This window comes from Panthera pardus, unplaced genomic scaffold (assembly GCF_024362965.1).
Source record: "Panthera pardus isolate Hobbes unplaced genomic scaffold, ASM2436296v1 HiC_scaffold_15, whole genome shotgun sequence".
Taxonomy (NCBI): Eukaryota; Metazoa; Chordata; class Mammalia; order Carnivora; family Felidae; genus Panthera; species Panthera pardus.
The window spans coordinates 79,533,746-79,556,207 of NW_026526710.1; positions in this window are offsets into that span (position 1 = coordinate 79,533,746).

Consider the following 22,462-nt stretch of genomic DNA (forward strand, 5'->3'; position numbering starts at 1 on the left):
GTATGTGTATTAGAACCCTATCTATGATCACAGAAAATTCCTGAATTAAATAATTAAAATGTGAACTCATCTGCTTTCTCATGAGATAAAAGAAAACACATTGACTGAACTGTTCAGAAGATTGTATATCTAGCATCATTCTAATAAATTGAGAGTAGAATGTCACCCTAAAAGCTAAATTTACAAGAACAGAAATATGTAATCTTTGGATTCTGTAATCTTCATTTCACAATGATTATCACTTAGGCACTTGTACTCAGCCCTAAAGGTAAGAAGGAGAAATGCTGTCCCTTCTCCAGAGAAAGTCACTGCCTAAAGTAGGGTACAGATACAAAAATCAAAATTAAATGGGATAGGCACAGGTGAGTGATGTCAGCAAATGGTAGAATTTTTCAACCCTCATCTATTGGAATTAATAAACAATTTCAACAAAGTTGCAGGATATAAAGTCAACATATACAATGATCATTTGCATTTCTGTGCACTAACAATGAACTATCCAAAAACAAAAAAGAGGAAATGAAGAAAGCAACCCAATTTAAAAGCTCCTCTAAAAGAACGAAATACTTAGGAATAAGTTTAACCAAGAAGGTAAAAGATCTGTATGCTGAAAGCTATTAAACATTGATGAAAAAAAGTGAAGAACATGCAAATAAACAAAAACATTGTGTGTTCATAGATGGGAAGAATTAATATTGCTAAGATGTCCAGAATGCCTAAAACGATCTACAGATTCAGTGCAATCCTATCAGAACTTCACGTTGCACACTTTAAATATAAACAATTTTACCTGTCAGTTATATGTAAATGAAGCTGAAAAAAAATCACACTGAGAAAAGAGCCGTGCTATAAGTTTGTATGCTATGACCTTGTGGAGTAGGGATTGTGTTCGGCTGTGAGTAAAGGAGGTGTTGCAGGAGGGAACGTTGGTGTGAGAATTGTGAAAATTAGAAAAGAGAATTAGCAAGGTAGAAAATGAGGCATTTCAAGCAAGGAGAAGAGCTCATTCAAAGGCCCAGCTAAGGTGAAGCATGACCATGCCGCATGGAGGTGAGATGTGTCACAGAGGTGACACTGTGGCAACAGAGAAAGGGAGAATGACAAATCAAGGTGGCATGGTGGCAGCTGGTAAGGAGAAAAGAGGGTGGAATCTAGAGCTCCTTCAAAGATGACCTTGCAAGTCTTTGTGACTAGTTGGATGGTGGTGGGAACCTGGAGAAGGACTTGTCTAAAATAACAAGCCTCAAAACTTGGTGAGATAGCAATGCTATTCACTGAGATGTAAAATATATAATAAGCGTAGAGGTTTATTGGAGAAAATGACAAGTTTAGTTGGCAGCGTGTTGAGTTTAAGGTGATGTGGAATATTTAGTTGGAGACAATCACAGCGAAATAGACTCAGAGGCCTGGAGAAAGTCATTTGGGGACATAGGAATTATGTTTCACCCAAATCCAAAGCCATGGGTAAAATGTCTACCATGGAAACAATAAGAAATCATGTTGTAGTAGTTAAAGGTCATTAAGTCTAACCATCCGTGGAACTTGAGTCTGTTTTTAAGTGTTTTCTTCTAACAAATCCAGGAAACATACTGTCTCCTAAACCAGTGAGTATATTAGAAATTCTTCTGTATGATCTATTAAAATCTCCACCTATATTCAGTCCTTCTTAATATTTAGTTTTTTTATTCCCATTGCCCCCTGCAAGGCCTCCATTTACACATACTTAAGCTGCTTGAAGCTGTACAGCTCAGTGATGTTCTCCGTTCATTTGTTTGTTTTTATCTATGTGTTTCATGTTGGGTGGTTTCTATTGTGCATTTCCGAGTTCACTAATCTTTTCTTCTGCAATGTCTGTTCTGCTGTTAATCCAACGTACAGTTTTGCATCTCAAGTATTAAACTGTTCATCTCTATCAGTTTGATTTGAGTCTTTTTTAGGCCTCAGATGCTCTACTTAGCATATTCAAACTTTCCTCTAGTTCTTTCACGTATAATACATTGTAAATAACTTCGATGTCCTTGTCTGCTAATCCTGACATCTTTGCCCTTATGCGCTAGTTTCAACTTCATTTTTCTCCCCATATTTCCCATTCCTTTGAATTCATAGCAATTTTCAATTAGATGTCAGACATCATATATTTTACCTTGTTGGGTATTGGGTATATTTTGTATCCCCATAGACATCTTGAGCTTTTTTCTCTGAGATACAGTTAACTTGCTTGGACACAGATTGATCCTTTAGTATGTTGCTTTTAAGATTTGTTAGTCAGGACTACAGTCGCACATATTCCAGGGCTAATTATCTGTAGGGTTGCCAAATTTAGCAAAGAGAAGTATAGCACACCCAGTTAAATTTTAAGATAAGCAACAAATAATGTTTTTTAGTATAAGGATGTCCAGTACCATATTGGGATATATTTATGTGTAAAGTTTTCTTGAAGATTCAATTCATTCACTCATTTGTTAAACAAATCTTAATGAATTTCAAGTGTTGTCTTAGGGACTTGGGAGGCTAAAGAAAAGAATAATGAAGTGGAATATAATGTCTTGAAGAGCTTATAATCTAGGTGGGAGACACACAAGAAACAACAACAAATTATTTTTTAACAATAGGTGAAAAAGTATTGGCACTATTTTAGGATTTCAGTCCACTGCCCCCCAGAAAAGTAAACAACAAATATTTATAAATGTAAAAGTGATTACTTACAAATGGATGCTGTTTTATGAAACATTACACAAACTCATTGGAGTTTGACCTGTTTAAAGGATGCATACCACTGCACAGGGTGGATCTTAAATGTATTAATGATGACATTTGCCCCCAGCAGCTTATGAAAGCCCAGCCTTGCATACATGTGCCTTGGTTGTATTAGACTGGTCTCCTGAGAACTATTACCATTCCAAGAGTAAAACTGGCAATAGGATCTACCTATATCATTAATATAGGAGCAGGAACTTCTCCAACACTATTATTATTTCATATTCTTAGGGAAATTTAAGAGCAATAATAATTAAAAGTCCATTACTGAATTTTTAAATATTTTTACCTCAAGCAAATGAAATTGAATGGTAATTATACTGTATATATCTCTCGTTAATTTTACTTTTTAGACACTTTATCAAATATGGATATGGGAAAGGAATATTATTTATTAAAAAATGGATTAAATAAGTACAAGGAGAAGAATAAGATCTATATATTATTTATACTCCAGTGGCTCGTTTAACTTTGAATTAACCCAAAATATTTATGATCGTCTCAAATTAATGATGGCCTTTTAAAATGAAACTTAGAATTACACAGAGAGAAAAACTGCAAATTTAATAAATGTCCTGCAAGGTAATAAAATTATAGAAAGTGAATATCTATCAAATAAGTTGGGGATTATGGTTAGATGCAGTATATATCCGAATCTAAATTAATTTGACTTTAAACAGTGGTGCCCTCCTTAAGGCAACCATCAGCAATTGAAACACGCAATTTATATTTCAGAGCAAGATGTTTTTCTTATCAGAAACGTTAAAGGACTAATACTGCAGTTGAAATTTTATTTCATTTATTAGGGGAAAAAAACTATCTGGTTTGGGAAGTTTGGATGGTCCAATACTTTGAAAAACCCTTCAGGTTGTAGTTTCACTGTCAGATTTCCAAGGAGACATTACTCTTCACTGGGCAGTCACAGGAAGCATAGATGAAGAAAGCTTGTATGTTACGGATAAGTTCAGTTCAGTATCTGAAATCATATTAGATGAAAGTTTACTACCAGTTTAAATACAGACCTGAAATATTTCCTTGTAATCATTTGAGGCTTCTCTCATGCTTTGGTTTCCAGAAAATACAAACTAAGGATATCCCTCTAAATATATACTTTTCATTGCCTTCTTGTTCTTTTACCTACTAAAAATCATTGTGAATCATACTACTTCACATGTATAAATGCCCTGGTATGTACGTATGTATGTACGTATGTACTTATGTATATATGTATTTTTATTTATTTTTATTTTTTTAAGTAGGCTTCATGCCCCGCGTGAAGCCCAATGCAGGGCTAGAACTCACAGCCCTGAGATCAAGAATTGAACTGAGCCACCCAGGCGCCCCATCCCACATATAAATGCCCTGGTTTAAGTGTGTATATTACACTTATGAAAAAATGCAAGGAAAAAAAATGAAAGCATTATGCATAAAAGGAACACTTAATATTCCAAATCCTAATTAACATTCCAAAATTCAAAATAATAATCTTATCATTCATCTCCTTTATATTACCTCCCTATTTACATAAACTGAATGTTATTTTTCATACATAAATCTTTATATCCTTTAATGAAATACCCAATTTTCATGTGTCCCTTTGTTATTTTAGACAAAAAAAAAACTTGTTAGTGCACAGTGATCTACATAAAGAAAGTCCTGAAATTTGCTTTGTTTCTAAAAATTTTGATACTTAACCCCTGACATAAAACCATTTCATTTAGTATGTAGCCTGTAGCCATAGCTACTAACTTAGCAGCAGTCGCAGAGAGGAGATGAAAAGCTCCCAGCTGTGTTGTCAGCCAGCGCAGGAACATCTAGAAGTGGGTGCGTGCAATTGCTTTCTTTTTTTTTTTTAATTTTTTTTAACGTTTATTTATTTTTGAGACAGAGAGAGACAGAGCATGAATGGGGGAGGGTCAGAGAGAGAGAGAGCACAGAATCTGAAACAGGCTCCAGGCTCTGAGCTGTCAGCACATAGCCCGACGCGGGGCTCAAACTCACAGACCTCAAGATCATGACCTGAGCTGAAGTCGGACGCTCAACCGACTGAGCCACCCAGGCGCCCCTACAATTGCTTTCTGATTCCGGTGATGATAAGCCTTCACAAGAGATTCCCCCATAACATAACCTTAATCTACAAAATTCCTACATATTGCAACATTTGTATAATTGTAAGATGTAATTAGAGGGCTGGTGGTATACCTTCCTCATAATGATAAGTTGGTACAGGTTTATTTTTTTCTTTGAATTAAGAATTTATCTCCTGATGTTTTCTAAATGAATCTCCCTAAAATTTTGGAGGACCTATTTCAATGGCAAAATTGATCATTCAAGCATTTACATCATCTGTAATGTTTCATACACCTGATAACTTAAAAAAGCTTCTTTTAACAGTTCTTGGAAACATAGTTTTATAGTCAATTAATTACATTTTAGTGTCTTTATGTAACTGTGTCACTTTATACAGAAAAATTAAAATTAAAAACATGCTTGCTTTAAAATGAGAAACACAGGTAAAAGTCAATATTAAAAATATGTTGAGGGGTCCTTTGGTGGCTCAGTTGGTTAAGCGTCCAACTCTTGATTTTGGCTTGAGTCATGACCTCATGGTTCATGAGTTCGAGCCCTGTGTCAGGCTGTGTGCTGACAGTGCAGAGCCTGCTAGAGATTCTCTCTCTCTCTCTCTCTCCCTCCCTCCCTCCCTCCCTTTCTCTCTCTCTCTCCCCCTCCCTCCCTCCCTCTCTCCCTCTCTCTCTCTCTCTCTCCCTCTGTCCCTCCCCCTCTCCCTTTCTCTCTCCCTCTCCCTCTCCTTCTCTCAAAATAAATAAATAAAATTAAATATATACATATATGTTGAACACCCAACACCCTATCCTCAATAGTAATAGTACATTTGTAGAAGTAATATAGATAGGAATGCATATACACACATATAATGGTATACTAATACAAGAGAATATTACACAGTATTAAAAATTATTAATACTAATTTCATGGAAAAATGTTGACAATACAATATTTGGGGGGGGGAAACACTGCTCAAAGCAAATGTAATAATTATTTAATTCAAAGGGGGAAATAATAATTCACAGTGGGGAAGCTGGGCAGAAATCCACTTAACCAAGTGCTGTGCTCTAATGAGACGAATCAAAGTGTGTGCCACCAGATGGGATGCAATGAGGAGAACACAGAATCCTTTCTCTAACCTACCTGTGAACTTTAACCTGGATCTCATCATGATGAAACATCAGGCAAACCCAAATTGAGGGACACTAGAGAAACTGCCTAGCTTGTAATCTTTCAGTGTCTAGGTCAAGAAAATCAGGAAGAAGTTGAGGAAGCGTTAGAAATTGAAGAAAACTGACAAATACAACACAAGATTCTGGATGTGAATACTATTGTTGCAAAGAACATTATGGCAGGGGTGCCTGGGTGGCTCAGTGAGTTAAGCATCAGACTCTTGGTTTCAACTCAGGTCATGATCTCACAGTTCGTGAGTTCAAGCCCCACTTTGGGCTCTGTGCTGACAATATGGAGTCTGCTTGGGATTCTCTCTCTCCCTCTATCTCTGCCCCTCCCCTGCTTGTGTTCTCTCTCTCTCTCAAAATAAATAAATAAACTTAAAAAAAATTATGGCAGAAAATGGTAAAGCTTGAATGGTATCTAAGGACTAGATAGTAGTAATTGTCCAAGTTAATTTCTTGATTTTGATGGTTAGATTGTACTTATCCAGGAGAACGTCATTGTTTATAGGAAACAACATTAGTGCGGAGGCGTTTTGGAGCATCATGTTGTGGTCTACTCTGAAACAGCTCTGGGGGGAAAGGAAGTTCTGTTTACTATTCTTGCAATTTTTCATGTAAGCTTGAGATTGTTCAAGTAATACATCAATAAATGAGATTAATAATTATATGCAACCTGGTTACCGGGATGACTGAGAGACATAATCTGGTTTTCATCCTTCTGTTAAGAAATTTGTTTTCCAACAAGTACCCCTCACCTGGGAAGTTCAGTGAGTTCCCAAGGATTGCTTTTTGGTTCCACAAATTCTTCCTAGCAGTCACTTGTCATTTTCTCCAGCCAGTGTCCCTCCAGACCTCTGACAAGCTGGAGCCCTAGACAACCTTGTGCTTTTTCAGACTTCAACTGCTTTCTCTGTGTGACTTCCCCTCAAGTACTTAATTTGATGTGGCCATTTGAGTGAGCCACATTGTCCGTATACTTGGTCAAATATTATTCTGGATATTTCCTTGAGGGATGTTTTATTATTTTTTTAGATGAGATTAACATTTAAATTGGTAGGGCTGAGTGAAGAGGTTTACCCTCCATAATATGGGTAGGCCTCATCAAACCAGTTGAAGACTGATGTCCCCTAAACAAGAGGGAATTCTGCAGCAGACCATCTTCAGATTTGAACCGCCATATTAGCCCTTCCCTGGGTTTCCAGCCTGATGGTCCATCCGGCAGATTTCAGACTTGCCAGCCTCCATAATCATGTGAGCCAATTCTATAAACTCTCTCTCTCTCTCTCTCTCTCTCTCTCTCTGTGTCTGTCTCTCTCTGTCTCTGTCTCTCTGTGTTTGTGTATGTGCGTCTGTGTCTCTGTGTCTCTCTCTTTCTGTTTTTTTTCTTTCTTTCTGTGTGTGTGTATGTGTGTACACACATATATATATATATGTACATGTATATGTACATATATATATAAACATATATACATATGTTTATACATACATGTATATACATATACATATACATATATATATATATATATATATATATATATATATATATATATATATATATATATATAAACAACTACTAGTGGAAGGAGGTACTTTGAGGGCCTGAAAAGAGCAAATCAAAGAACAAGCCCTACATAGATGAAGGCAGGCCTCACAGGACAGGGGTAGTTTCAACCCCCAAAAGGAATCTGCTAGCATCAGTCTACACTAGAGTCTTGATCCAAAAACAAATTTTATTCCAGAAGGAAAAGTGAGGCTTTCCTTCTCTCAGTTTTAAGGCCAACTGCCTTTCCCATCTGCTTGACAATAAAGCGCCTTGTTCCTGGCTATTTGAAGTGCTTTGTGATTCTGTGTGAAGTTTTAGGATGAAATTTTATATCTGCAAAAAAATGCCTTTGGGATTTTAACAGATTGCATTGCATCTATAGATCACTTTGGGTAGTATGGACATTTTAACAGGATGGACATGGTTTTCCAATCCATGAACATGGGCTGTTTTTTCTATTTGTGTGTGTGTGTCTTCTTTAAGGTCTTTAATCAATGTTTTATACTTTTCAGTGTACAAGTCCTTCACCTCTTTGGTTATGTTTATTCCTGGTATTTCATTATTAATTTTGGTGCTATTATAAATCATTTGTTTTCTTAATTTCTTTTTTCATTGTTTATTGTTAGTGTATAGAATCACAACTGATTTTTGAATGTTCATTTTGTATCCTACAATTGTTGTGAATTTGTTAATTAGTTCTAACAGATTTTTTAAAAAGAATCGTTAGGTATATATATGCATATATATATATATATATATATATATATATATGTATATACACACACATATATACACACACACACATATGTGTGTGTGTGTGTGTGTATATACATATATATATATAATCATGTCATCTGTAAACAGAGATCATTTTATCTCTTCCTTTCCAATTTGAATGCATTATTTTCTTGCCTAATTGCTCTGGCTAAGATTCTCAAGTGTTATGTCAAATAAAAATGGCAAGAGTGGGTATCTTTTCCTTGTACCAGATCTTTGAGGAAAAGCAGTCAATCTTTCACTGTTGTGTATGATATTACCAATGGGCTTTTCATATATGACCTTCATTGTTTTGAAGAAGTTTCCTACTATTTCTAGTCTATTGAGAGTTTTTATCGTGAAAATGTGTACATTTAGTTAAATGATTTTTTTTCTGTATCAGTTTAGTTGATCATATAGTTTTATACTTCATTTTGTTAATGTGGTGTTTACATTAATTGATGTTTGTCTTTTGACTCATTCTTGGATTCCAGGAATGAATCCTATTTGGTTATTGTATATAATTGTTTTAATGTGCTGTTGAAATCAGTTTGGTATTTTGCTGAGGACTTTTGCATCAATATTCATCATGGATATTGGTCTGTAGTTTTCTTTTGTGGCTTTGTCTAAATTAGGCCGGTTTCGTAGAATAAGCTTGGAAATGTTCCCTTCTCTCCAATTGCTTTTGTTTGTTTGTTTGTTTGTTTGTTTGTTTGTTTTTCTGTCTGTCTGTCTGTATGTTTGTTTCTGAAGAATTTCAGCAGGATTGGTACTAATCCTTCTTTAAAATTTGATAGACTTTTCCAGTGAAGCCAATCTGGTCCTGGACTTTCTTTGTTGGGAAGTGTTTGATTACTGATTCAAAAACATGTTGTTGATCTCTTCAAGCTTTCTACTTATGATTCAGTCTCGGTAGGTTGTGTGCTTTTAGGATTTTATCTGTTTATTCTAAATTGTTCTGTTTTTTTGTGTACAGTTGTTTATAGAATTCTTCTATATGTATATATTTTTTATTTCTGTGACATTTGTTGTAATAGCCTCTCTTTCATTTCTGGTTTTAGCTATTTGAGTCTTCTGTCTTTTTTATAGGTTATTTTAGCTAAGGGTTTTTCAATTTTGTTGATCTTTTCAACAAACCAACTCTTAGTTTCATCGATTTTTTTCAATTTGTTCGTATTCTCTATTTGACTTTATTTCTGCTGTAATCTTTGTTATTCCTTTCCTTCTGTTAGCTTTAATTTTAGTTCTTCTTTTTCTAGTTTCTCGAGATGTAGAATTAATTTGCTGATTTGAGGTCTTTCTTCTTTTTCTAATGTACACATTTATAACTATAAGCTTTCCTCTCCACACCGCTTTGTGTACCCAGATCTTAGGCCCTAGCCTTAATCAATATTAAGTACCTTGTAAAGTGTGTTTATTTATTCTCCTTTGTTTCCTACACTGGATCCTCATCCTTTTGTGTGATGAGTATTAACTGAATGCCTTTTCTGTGCCAAGCACTGCATTGTAGTCGATGGACATCACAGACAAACAAAAGAGCAGTTATCCCCATATGATAAAGACCTTAAGGGAAGCAGTATATGGTGATAAAAGAACATGATGAGCCTGTATCAACTAGATGGTTTTCAGCAAGCAAAAACCTAAGTCATTTTGGCTGACAAATAAGGACATGTACTGTGTTATATAACTGGAAGTTCAGACAGATAGCAAGCATCATGGCTTTCCTAGCCCTACAATTCTGTCTCCCTTTCTCTGTGATTCTCCCAGATCTCTTCTCTTTGTATGTTGGGCTCCTATTCTGGCTGGTAACAAGGAAACTACAGTGGTTATGGAGTGCACATTCAAAAGAAACAATGTCTAAAGGAAACAGAGAAAACATTGCTGGCAAGAAGGATAAGATTAACATTCCCTACAAAAGGATTTCAACAAAGTTTTCAAGAAACGCTGCTTACAACTATGTGTCTAGAACTCTGTTTTTTTGTGTTCTATCTCATTTTAAAAACATTCTGGTCACCACAAACTAAATTTATTTAATGACTGACCCATGGAACACTCACCGAGGGGTGAAAAATAGCTTAGATCTATTACGGTCCATCCCTCAAGCTAGATACAGCCCCCTTCACTGCCTGATGTTGGAGGTTGATGTCAGGATTTCAGAAAGGAGGACCTCACAGTGTCTGCCATAGGCTCCTGACCTAAACCTGAAGGCTTGTGGTAGGAGGTAAAGGTATTTGAAACAAAATAATATTCAGTGAATTTAACAGTTCAGTGAGGCCAGGGGCATCTGGGCGGCTCAGTTGGTTAAGCATCTAACTTCAGCTCAGGTCATGATCTTGTGGTTCATGAGTGCGAGCCCCACGTCGGGCTCGGTGCTGAGAGCTCAGAGCCCGGAGCCTGCTTCGGGTTCTGTGTCTCCCTCTCTCTCTGTCCCTCCCCCACTCGCACTGTGTGTGTGTGTGTGTGTGTGTGTGTGTGTCTCTCTAAATAAACGAACATTTAAAATATTAAGAAAAATAAAAATGGTCAGTAAGGCCAGAATATAGAAAGCGAGAACAAAAGTGTGAGAATGGGCATTGAAAGGAATTTTAAGCAATTGGGACTTATCCTACAGTAAAAGGAAGTCATTAAAGATTTTAAAGCTGGGTGATAATGATAGGAAGATAATTCAAGCGTAGTGTAAAAACATGTCTTAGAAAAGTGTTGCATGTAGCTGAGCTCATGGTGGGATATGGAGGGGATGGGGTATATGGACAAGGAGATTGAAAGGGTTAAAAAGGATTCCTTTTAAGGAAGGAAAGAAGCAAAGAAATATTAGCCATGAGTTAGGAAACAGGACTATTAGCTAGATTGAAAACAAAAAACAAAGTGAGCTAAAATTTGGAAATACTGTGTTCCTTTGTCTATGGGACTTTAAGAGATAAGTCAAGAGTCTACATCACGATTTGAAAATTAGTAGCATACAGAAAGAAATGGGGTTTAAAAAAGAAAGAGAGAAATGAGATTAATCTGAAAGACTATGGGAGTGAGAGAATCAGACCAGGAACCCTAAGGCGTACCCACATTTAAGGAGTGAGTAGAAAACAAGCACAAAGACTGGAAAAGAGCAGCCAGACATGTGAGAGACCTGGAGAGTGGGACAGCAAAGAAGCTAAGGGACAGAATAAAAGAGGAAAACTGGGAAATGCTATAAGGATGTCAGCTAAAGATAAATATGAAAATCGCCTATTCAGAGAGACAGAGAGAGATCACTAACCATCTTGGAAGAGTAATTACACTGAAACTCCACAAGACTGGTGACCATGTGTTTAAAGGGTACTTTATCAAGTGAACAAATGCTCCATTTCCATAAACTTCACCATGAGAGGCAAGGGAAAGATCTAGCCTGACAAACACCATTGAGGGAGGAATTTATTTTTGTTAAGATAAAAGAGACATGCAAATCACTTAAGTAAATATAACAACACAATTTTGAAACCATTAGGTTTCAAATGGTATAGCCAAGAGGTACTACCTATACTCTAAGAAACATACATTGCAATACATCAAAATGAATTAGTGTTCAGCACAATCAATGGAACCTACTGAATTTTCACAAAGATAGTGCCTCTCCATCCTGATTCTCTGCTCAGAACAGTAGCCAAGGAGCATTGTTATGCTTCTGCGGAAAGCAGTGCCACAACACTCCCGCAAGCAAAGGAGAGCGGTAACCTCTGTGAATGTGAAAATAGCCCTGCGGCCCAGCATGGGCCCTGTTGGCAATGCCTTGCCCAACAAAACACGAGCGGTTTGATCTCCCAGTCGGTACTTCCTCAGAAAAACTGCATCATAAATAACTACATGGAATCTTTCCTCTTGGACAGAAAGATAACTCCAGAGCGGGTAAGAAAGCCACTGCCTTTCCTGGTTTCTCTGAGGGCATTTGCATCATTTCATATCTGTATATTTCTGGGTGGTCCTGGGCATCTGTATTAATGGGACATATATCTGGGGTTTCTAGAGAATATGGACACGTAGTCCCTAAACACCATAGATCAAAGAAAGAAGCTTTGCTCCAAAAGCTCTGAAAGATGAGTAAACTCCTCTACTCCCTATTTAGTTTCTCCCTCCATCACCTACAGGATTATGTCAACCCACTTTGCTTCATGTTCAAGGCTCTGTGAGTCTGGCCTACAGATTACCATATGATGCTTCTTTCCCTAGCCACACGCAGGAACTGTTTAAGCCACCTAGTCTACCTCGGTAGCTCCTTGTCTTTGCACAAGCATTGTGGAAAGTCCTCCCTAGCCTACTCCCTGGTCAAGCCTCCCCAACCGACAGATCCCACTACCTGATTCATACTGTCTTCTCTGAACACTCTACCTGGTGTCCTTCTCAATTTCTTATACTACAGGTTTTGATATCAACTTCATAAAAAGCCTGGTGGTCATACATAGCTTCATGTTATATTCCAGAGATTCATTCAAGGAATATTTATTAAGGAGTTTTATAGTGCACGTAAAATGTTCTTGCCTTCTTGGAACTATAGTTCTAGGAGGAGATACAAAAGAACAGTTACACAATTGCCATTCAAATCCGAATCTTTTGATCTGACCCCTTGCTAAGCAGAAGGCTACAAAAGTTGGTTTGTCGTACTGGAAAAGCATGGACTTTGGAGTTAGAGACACCTAATTCAAGTGTCAACTCTGTGTGACATAAGGTAATCCAATTAACTTCTCTGGAGCTCAGTTTCTATCATTTGTGAAATGAAGCCATTACTGTCTACTTCTTAGGTTTCTTGAGAGACAATTTGACATATGTGAAGTTTTCTTAAACTTAGTGTTTGTCGTTTAACAGGTACTGGAGGAACGAATGAATCTTTAGATCTGTGTGAAATGATTAAAGTGGTGCATATATATGAAAATGAGACCTAAGAATAAAAAAAAGTCGCCGCTCCCAAAAGCTAAAGAAAAAGAACAAAAATCTGAACAGAGAAAAAATATTGTCACAAAAAAATCTAAAAAGAAAAATGAATGGTTCTTATACTGTTATTTATTAAATGCTTACTATTTGCCAGGCCCTGAGCTAAGGAATTTAACTGTATTTCTCAAACCAACCAATTTATAGATATCAAATTAAGGCTTAGGAAGGCAAGTAACAAGTCTAGTAAGTATCAGATCTGTGTGTATATGTTTACTGCCCAGAATACAGACTATAATGTGGCAAGAGGTCTTTTAACATAAGTACAAGAATTTTCATAGAGACACCAGAGTAAACTGCACCAAAACTGCAACTCTAAATTATTAAGTTTCCACATTCTCTATGCATGGCTGACTTGTTGGCACTCACTGAGAACTCAGTAAGTGTTTAATAAATAAAAGAGTAAAGTTTTGTATCCAAATAGATGCTTAATTTAGAGTAGTCTTCTGTAGTCTTAGAAAACTCATTTGTGTATTTCAAGTATTATGGTACGGCTTATTTCCCAATTCCCAACCCACACAGTCTCTTCACAATTTGCGTAAAAAAAAAAAAAAAGATTTTTTTTTTTCTTTGCATTTCTAAATTGGGACATTCTCCTCCTCTTCGATTAGTGGATGGGATTTTTGAAGATGATCAAAACGCATTCAAGGCCAGACCTAGAAAATAGAGAGTGTGAGCATGCTGGGCACAACAATGGTGACATGACTGTGAAGTCACACAACAGATCAGATAAGTGAATTCAGATAAAAGAGGTGTAGCAAATACTCCTGTGCTGTTGCGCACATCGCTCTTACTCCACTCAGTTGTTTGGTAGATTCGATTGATGCAAAAACCATGCCATAGAAAGAGTGCAGTTAACCTCCATCTTTGTTTTCTATCCCTTTGGAGGAATTGCATAGTCAACACCATGTACAATCACTGGCAGGATCTGTCTCAAGATTCTACTTTCATTTGACAGTGTGAGTGATGACACTTTGCATTTTGTAGAGTGAGTTATCACTTTGGCATGTTTTGCAGTTAGTTAACCTCACAGGGCCTCAAAGATGTAGTTGCTGGTATTTTCACTTCCTTTTTTTCTCCTAAGCATTGCAAGGACATTTCCCTCACATAGGGTTTCTGCCACATCATTCTAATCTAAGAAAGCAAGTAATTCTCTCTGGGTTTTCCATTTTTTTTGTGAACTCTACTCACTTTTATCCCCTATTTGTGTTGTTTTCAACTAGATTTTAAATTTTAAATACTAAGGGACACCTGCATGGCTCAGTCGGTTAAGCATCTGACTTCGACTCATGTCGTGATCTCACTGCTCGTGAGTTTGAGCCCTGCGTTGGGCTCTGTGCTGACACCTCAAAGCCTGAAGCCTGCTTCAGATTCTGTGTCTCCCTCTCTCTCTGTCCCTTCCCCATTCGTGCTCTGACTCTCTGTCTGTCTCTCTCTCTCTCAAAAATAAATAAACATTTAAAAAATTAAAGTTTAAATATTAAATCATGCCTATTCAGAAAAGCCTCTTTCTCCACATGAAAATCAACACACGTCACAATACCGCCATTCCAGAAGCAATGAGACAAAAGTAGACTAATATGGCTACATAATTTGAAAATAAAAATCTTCACATAGCAATACACATCATAAGCAAAGTCAAAAGATAGAGGACAGACTGGTAAAATCATGTGACAACTTTATATGACACTGGGGGTTACAATATTTTACACTGGTACAATGATTTATGGTTTGAACATAATTACATAATTGCCATTCGAATTCATGTCTTTTGACCCTCAACTAACAGAGGACTCTGGAAGACAATGTTTTGTATTAGGTAGAGCACAAACTTTGGAGTTAGACACCCCTAATTCAAGCGTCAACTCTGTGTGATGTAAGGTAAACCAATTAATGTTTCAGTGCCTCAGTTTCGGTACTTGTGAAATGAAGCCATCACTACCCGCTTCTTATATTTTAATATAATGTAAGTGGTATCACTTACATGTGGAATATCAAGAAAAAAAAAAAGGTCAAACTCACGTAAAAAAAAGAGTCGAAAAGTGATTGCCAGGAGCTGGGGGTGGAGGGAATAGAGAAAAGTGAATAGAAAAGGCTACACACTTTCAGCTATAAGATGAATAAAATCTGAGGCTCTAATGTAAAACATGGTGACTACAGTTAATAACGCTGTAGTGTATAATTGAAATTTGGTAAGAGAGTAACCTTAAATGTTCTCAGCAAAATCCAAAACAAAAGGAAAAAGTAATTATCATGTGAGGTGATGAATGTGTTGATTAACTCAGTGAGGGAAATCCTGACACAAAGTCTACACATATCAAGTCATCACATTGTACACTTGGATGTCTTACATTTTTATTTGTCATTTATACCTCAATACAGTTGGGAAAGTGAAATAAATAAGTAAGTAAGTAAGTAAGTAAATAAATAAATAAATAAATAAATAAATAAATTTAAGCATCAGAAAGAATGATAACAGTGGGAGCTTTAAAAATATCAAAGATGTTAAAAGGCGTGAGTTATTATTTTTGCTATTACTGATAGTAGTGAAGCTAACTGTCCAGTCCTAGACATTGCCGAGATCCTCTGTCATGACTCTGGTGATTGATAAAGACATCTAGTTGCAGGGGTTTTTGGCTGTATTTGTGTGACCATGTGACAAAATTTATTCATATTCTATTTGTTTCCCTGGGAAAATAAATACAGTCCCATGGTGAAATCCCATTGGTACTTTCTCTTGTGTCATTTGGAATATAAAGCAGATAGTATCACTCACTAAAGACATACAAACCAAAAGCAGAATCAAGTTGACTGCTAAATGAAGGGGAATTTAAAGAAGCCATTTGCAGATTTCATTCACTCTCAGTTCCTATTACGCAGCTGCGTTTTGAGAAGGATTATAGACCCTACCAACCATGCTTAAGAGCAAGAGATATCATCTATCAGTACTTGGCTCCACCAAGAGGGAAAAATAATTTCATGGTAATGTCAGAAGTTTCAGGCCCTGTACATAGATTACCCCCACAATTCCCCCAGAACAGTAGCCTAGCAGGAAAGTCATATGTTGAAATCAGAACCCCCCAGTAACTCACAATGTGACAGTGTTTGGAGACAAGTTCTTTGCAGAGATAATTAAGCTAACATGAGGTCACCAGGATGGTTTCTAACCCAATTTAACTGGTGTCCTTATAAGAATAGTATTTAGACAAAGATATACAGACAGAAGGAAGATGATGGTGTGAAGACACAAAGACAAGACGGCCGTCTACAAACCAAGGAGAGAGGCCTGAAGAGACCTTATTTCATGGCTCTCAGAAGGAACTAAACCTTCCCGACGCGTTGACCTCAGACTTCTGGCCTCCACAGCGGTGAAAAAGTAGATGCGTGTCGTTTAAGCCATCCAGTCTGTGGTGCTTACAGCAGCCCTCGCAAACGCCTACGAGGGCTGAAACACATCTTTGTCCAAATGGCATTTCCTAACCACCATGATTAATGCCTGGAACTTTGGGGCAGCATTCCCATGAAAGACACAGCTATATGTTCTTGTAGGAGTAACAAGGTATGGGAAAATTATGTAATCGTAAAGGGTAGATGCAGATGTAGAAACACAAGAAGAAACCAGTTAGTGACAAAACCGCATGTTAGGAACATTTTCTACTCGTGCAGCTATATATTTTCCTGGAAACTTCAGGAGATTTTGCTACCTTCGCACTAAAAAATAGAGTTTAGTTACTGTGTGTATCAAAAGAAGCATTCCATTTCATGACATTTCGAAACAGAAAGTTCAGCATATTGTAACTAAAATTAAATGGTACAAATACATATTTACTTCTATAATTGCCCTTAAATGTATTATTTATTTCAGAAGCTTTCAGTTAAAATTGGAGTGAGTCACCTAAAATATAGAATAGAATGGACTATAGTTGTATGTCTTTCCCCAGTGAAAGAATATGTATTAAGGAAAAGCAGTTGTTTGATGGTGTGTCGGGCACAACCAGATCTATTTGTATTCTGCCCTTTGAAATAGTCCTTGTATATACATATTTTTTATGCCATACAGCTCAAGGGCTGGTGATTATCGCTTTAAAGGAACTGCTAACCATTTCAGGAAATTGTTGAATATAATATCTGAAAATGATTTCAGAGTGTGAAAACATTTTATACACTTTGAAATCAAATGCATTCGGCTAGAAGGGACTAGTTTATGTTACTGGCTCAATTTTGCATGTTTTTAATACTTAAGAGTTAGATGGTTTAATCTTTGGTTTCTTTGATAAGGTGTAGGTGCAATTACATTGATACACCTCAGTAAGCATCCTCCCTTAACATAATATGGGTTTTCAAGTTTGCCTCGTGACACGACATTTTCTGCTGATGGCAAAATAGTAAGCAAATTAATGGGTCTTTCTCTATAGATTTTTTCTGCTTCCAGTCACACCTAGAGTTAACGAACATAAAAAGTTCAGAGTTGATCCAAAAAGAAAAGGGAAACAGTAAAATTGCAAGCAAAAATCTCTAACAAACTTGGGCTTGAAGCCAGTTCTAGAGTAACACCCTAATTAGTTTCTTTTGCTGACAAGGGAAAATGGGAATAAGAGAAAAACAGACACGCACAGCCATTAGCGTGGGGTCACAACTTCTGTAGACTAGCACCATAGTGACTTGGTGGACCTCATCACATCCCTATGAGATGACCTTGGGTCTAGACCCTATTTGCCTGTAAATTATATTATTTAAAACTACATAGTTCCAAAGGTACATGGGAAATCTCGATACCTTCCTGAAATGTTGCTGTGAACCTAAAACTGGTCTAAAAAGTTAAGTCTTAACAACTTTTGTTTTAGATACACAGTTCCACTTTGCAAACGTCAGTTAAGAGAATGAAAAGACAAGCCATAGCCTGGAAGAAAATGTTTACAAAATACACATATAATAAAGGACTAGTATCCAAACTATACAAAGAATTCTTAAAAACCAACAATAGGAAAACGAACAACCCAATTTATAAGTGAACAAAAGATTTGAACAGACACCTTACCAAAGCAAATATACAGATGGCAAATAAGCATATTAAAAGATCTTCCATATCCTGTATCTTTAGGAAATTGCATATTAAAACAGTAATAAAATACTACGACACATCTATTAGAATAGCTAACACCTGAAGTCTTGATAATACCAAATGGTGATAGGGACAGGGAACAACAGGAACTTGCATTCATTGCTCCTGGGAAAGAAAAAAATGAAACAGCCACTTTGGAAGACCGATTGATGCTTTCTTAGGGAAATAAACATCATCTTACCTATAATCCAGCAGTTGTGCTACTTGGTATTTACCCAAATTGGTTGAAAACTTATGTCCGTGCAAAAACCACACTGATATTTTACAGCCATTTTATTCATATTTTACCAAAATTTGAAAGCAACCAGGATGTCCTTCAACAGGTAAACGGATAAACGAGCTGTGGTGCATCCAGGTAACAGGATATTGTTTAGCAGCAAAAAGAAATGAACTATGAAAAAACACACAGGAACAGTAAATGCATACAGCTAGAAAGAGGCCAATCAGAAAGGCTACGTACTAAACGATTCCAGATATATGACATTCTGGAAAAGGTACAACTATGGAAACAGTCAGAAAAAAACAAATCAGTTGGTTTTCAGGGATTCAGGGAGAGAGAGAGAGAGAGAGGTATTAATACATTGAAAACGGGGAGTTTTTAGGACAGTGAAACTACTCTGTGAGTTTGGACACATGTCATGGTGCATTTGTAAAAACTTACAAAATGCACAACACAAAAAGTGAATCCTAATGTAAACTGTGGACATACTAAGGTGTCAATATCGGCCCTTCAGTTGTCACAAATATGTTACACTAATGCAAGATGTTAATAATAGGAAACTACTAGGGTGTGGGGGAGAGGGGGTCTGTGGACACTCTCTTTACTTTCTGTTTAATTTCTCTGTAAATATAAAACTTCTCAAAAAATAAAGTCTATTGATTTTTAAAAAGTACACAATATTATAACACATTGAAAGAAATACTTCCCAAGATTGGGACTAAAAGCAAAGGTCATGTTCTTTGTGGGAATCAAGTAATGACAAGTGGGTTGTGTGCCTGAATTCTACCTGCTTTTGTTTAGTGGGCCTCAGCCATTATGGCATTCAGAAATGAAGGAAATAGATCTTGTTTTCCAGCCATTTTCACGAGTTCCAGTATCTCCATTTCAACACCATTAGAGAACCATGGGAAAAACCTCTTCTAATAAAATACATACACAAAGATACAATGTTATCAGTTGTGCTTCATGCTTTATGAGCAATGACCAAAGGGAAAAAATAATTTTGCATTCACTCCTACATAATACTTCCTCATTTGGACATTTATGAAGTTTTAGGCACCGAGGATGCACGCGTATGTCCCATGTCCTTAGGAAACTTACCGTATGCACTGTTACCATCTTTTTTTCTTTTCTGTGACTTCTTTTTCTCATATTGTCTTTAGCAAAATTTAAATTCAGTTAAACTCAAAAAGGACTACTTAAGCATCTACTATATACAAGACCCTACCCTGGACATTTGAAGTGATAGAAAAGCATACAAATATATCTTTATATTCAAGTAGACTACAAGTGTGCAGGAAGACAAAGATATCATATAAAGTATAATAAATAATGGTAAGTTCCCCCACTTACCGTTTAGGGGTAAACCAAGTGCTATGATAGTAAACGTGTGTATGGATTGCATGAATAATGAGTGAGAAGGAGTCACTGAGTAGATGGCATAGAAACTGGGCAAAATGTTTTAATAGCTAATAAAGGGTAGGTAATTTCAGGGAGTGAGAAGGAAATGATTAATGGGACAAACTTTATTTTGTTTATTTTTTTTATTATTTATTATTCTTTAAATGCATAAGAATTTGCATCTTTACTTAGAGTTAAGCATGGACCACATATTATTATTATTATTATTAATTATTATTATTAATTTTGTTCTTGGCTCAGTTTGGGGGTTACAGATATGCCAGCATCACATATAAGACTGAGAAAATTGTACCTTTTTTGTCATCTAGAGAAGTAAATAACATTGGAATTAATTTTACTTGAAAGTTTGGTAGAAACTTCCCTTTAAGATAACTGAGTCATTTTTCATAACTACACATCAAACTTGGAATACTTTTTAAATATCTTCTGAGTTTTATTTACATTCTTAGGATTTATTTTCATGTTTTTATTTAGTCAGTGGAACTTATCTACCCTCATCCCTTTTTCTTTTCAAAAAAATTATTTAAAACTCTACAATTTCTTGGGGCACCTGGGTGGCTCAGTCGGTTAAGCGTCCGACTTCTGTTCAGGTCATGATCTCATGGGTCGTGGGTTTGAGCCCTGCGTTGGACTCTGTGCTGACAGAGCAGGCAAGAGGCAGGAGCCTGCTTCATATTCTGTGTCTCCTCTCTCTGCCCCTCCCCTGCTGGCACTCAGCATCTCTCTCTCTCTCTCTCAAAAATAAATAAATATTTTTTAAAATTTTGAAAAGCTCTACAATTTCTTCTCGGTATCAGTTTGATCACATTCCACAGTTGTTCCTTTTATTTGAGAAGAGAATGGGGGGAGAGGTAGAGGGAGAGAGAAAGAGAGAAAATCCCAAGCAGGCTTCACATTCAGCTGGGGGCCCAATGTGGGGCTCAGTCCTACCACCCTGAGATAATGACTTACGCTGAAATCAAGAGTTGGATGTTCAACCTACTGAGCCACCCAGATACCCCATCCATAGTTCTTAACTTGTAGTCTTATCACTGTATAGCTCAGAGTTTTGAATTTGAAAAACTCTATGAAACCGTATTTTTAAAAATGCATTTAAAATTTAATGCATAGGCTTTTTAAAAATTATTTATTTGTTGTTGATTTTAAACTGACTTTAAGTAGTCAGAGAGTAATGATTGTGTCATTTTTTTCTTGAGAACTTAATCAGGTCTTTATGACTTAACACAGGGCCAATTTCTGTGATTGTTCATCTTTTTTTTTTTTTTTAATAATATGCAATCTCTCTTGATTATTTGTTCTCATGAATGCTCAAGCTTCTTAATCAAAGGATTCAAATCCACGGTATCCTTACCTAAAAGTCTTCTCTACTTGGTCTATCCAGTGACCAGAGAATACTTTAAGTTTCCCAATTTGATCATTTTGTTTTCATATTCTCCTATTTCCATCAGTTTCTATTTCAGATTTTTCAAACTTATAATGTGTGTAAACATTCATGACTCTTGTACTTTCCGGTTGGATTTTATATTCTGTCAATATGAAATATCTCTCTGGATTCCTTTTTAATGCTGTTAATATCAAAGTCTATGTTGTGAAATAACATTAGCAATTCTGTGATTTTTAAGTATTTACCAGAAATTAGTTTTTTTTTTCCTTCTCTTTCTCTTTTTCTCTTTCTTGCTCTCACTCTTCTTTCTCCTTTTACAAAATAATAAAATCTGTGGCAGATACCAAATTGTGCTAAAGGGAAAATGAAATATTAACTAGTTTCCGTTTTTAAATTTTAACCAAAATGTCTTTTCTATCTTAAATTTATTTAAAATATTCCTCTGGAAATCTAGATCATGACTCTATATCATACTTTATCCAAGCATTATAATTCAGAGTGGTTGAAGCTCTGATTCAAAGCTGCCTTCTAAACTAAAGATCATTTAACAGAAAATTTTCTAAATTATCTTATACTTTTTCAATCCTGATCAAATTTCAATCCAAATTTGTAAATTCTCACCTCTCCTCTGTAGAAAACAGGCATTTCATTTTTAATATTACATACATGAAAGGAAGCATGTACAGAACGGGAGAAACTGGATCATTTTGAAGGTTCAAGCTTTATTTTTAAAAATAAGGAGAGGAGAAGGAAAATGTCAGACAATAGGGGAAAGCCCATAAACCGCTGACAGATTCAGCCCGCTGATGCTTGTTTCCTCTCTCAAGAGGGTTTGCTGCCCCCTGTCGTTATTTGCAGAAATAGGATGTCAGAAAAAGATTAAGGTAAAACTTTTTTTTTTTTTCAACAACATCAACAAACAGCAAGCATCTGTAAACAAAGGTCTTAAATGTCAAAAAAAAAAAAAAAGGCAAATGTATAAGGGCTTGACTTTCAAATATTTTGGAGGACAATTTATGTGGTGTGTAAAATAACCTTTGTAGAGGGATCTGTGAGA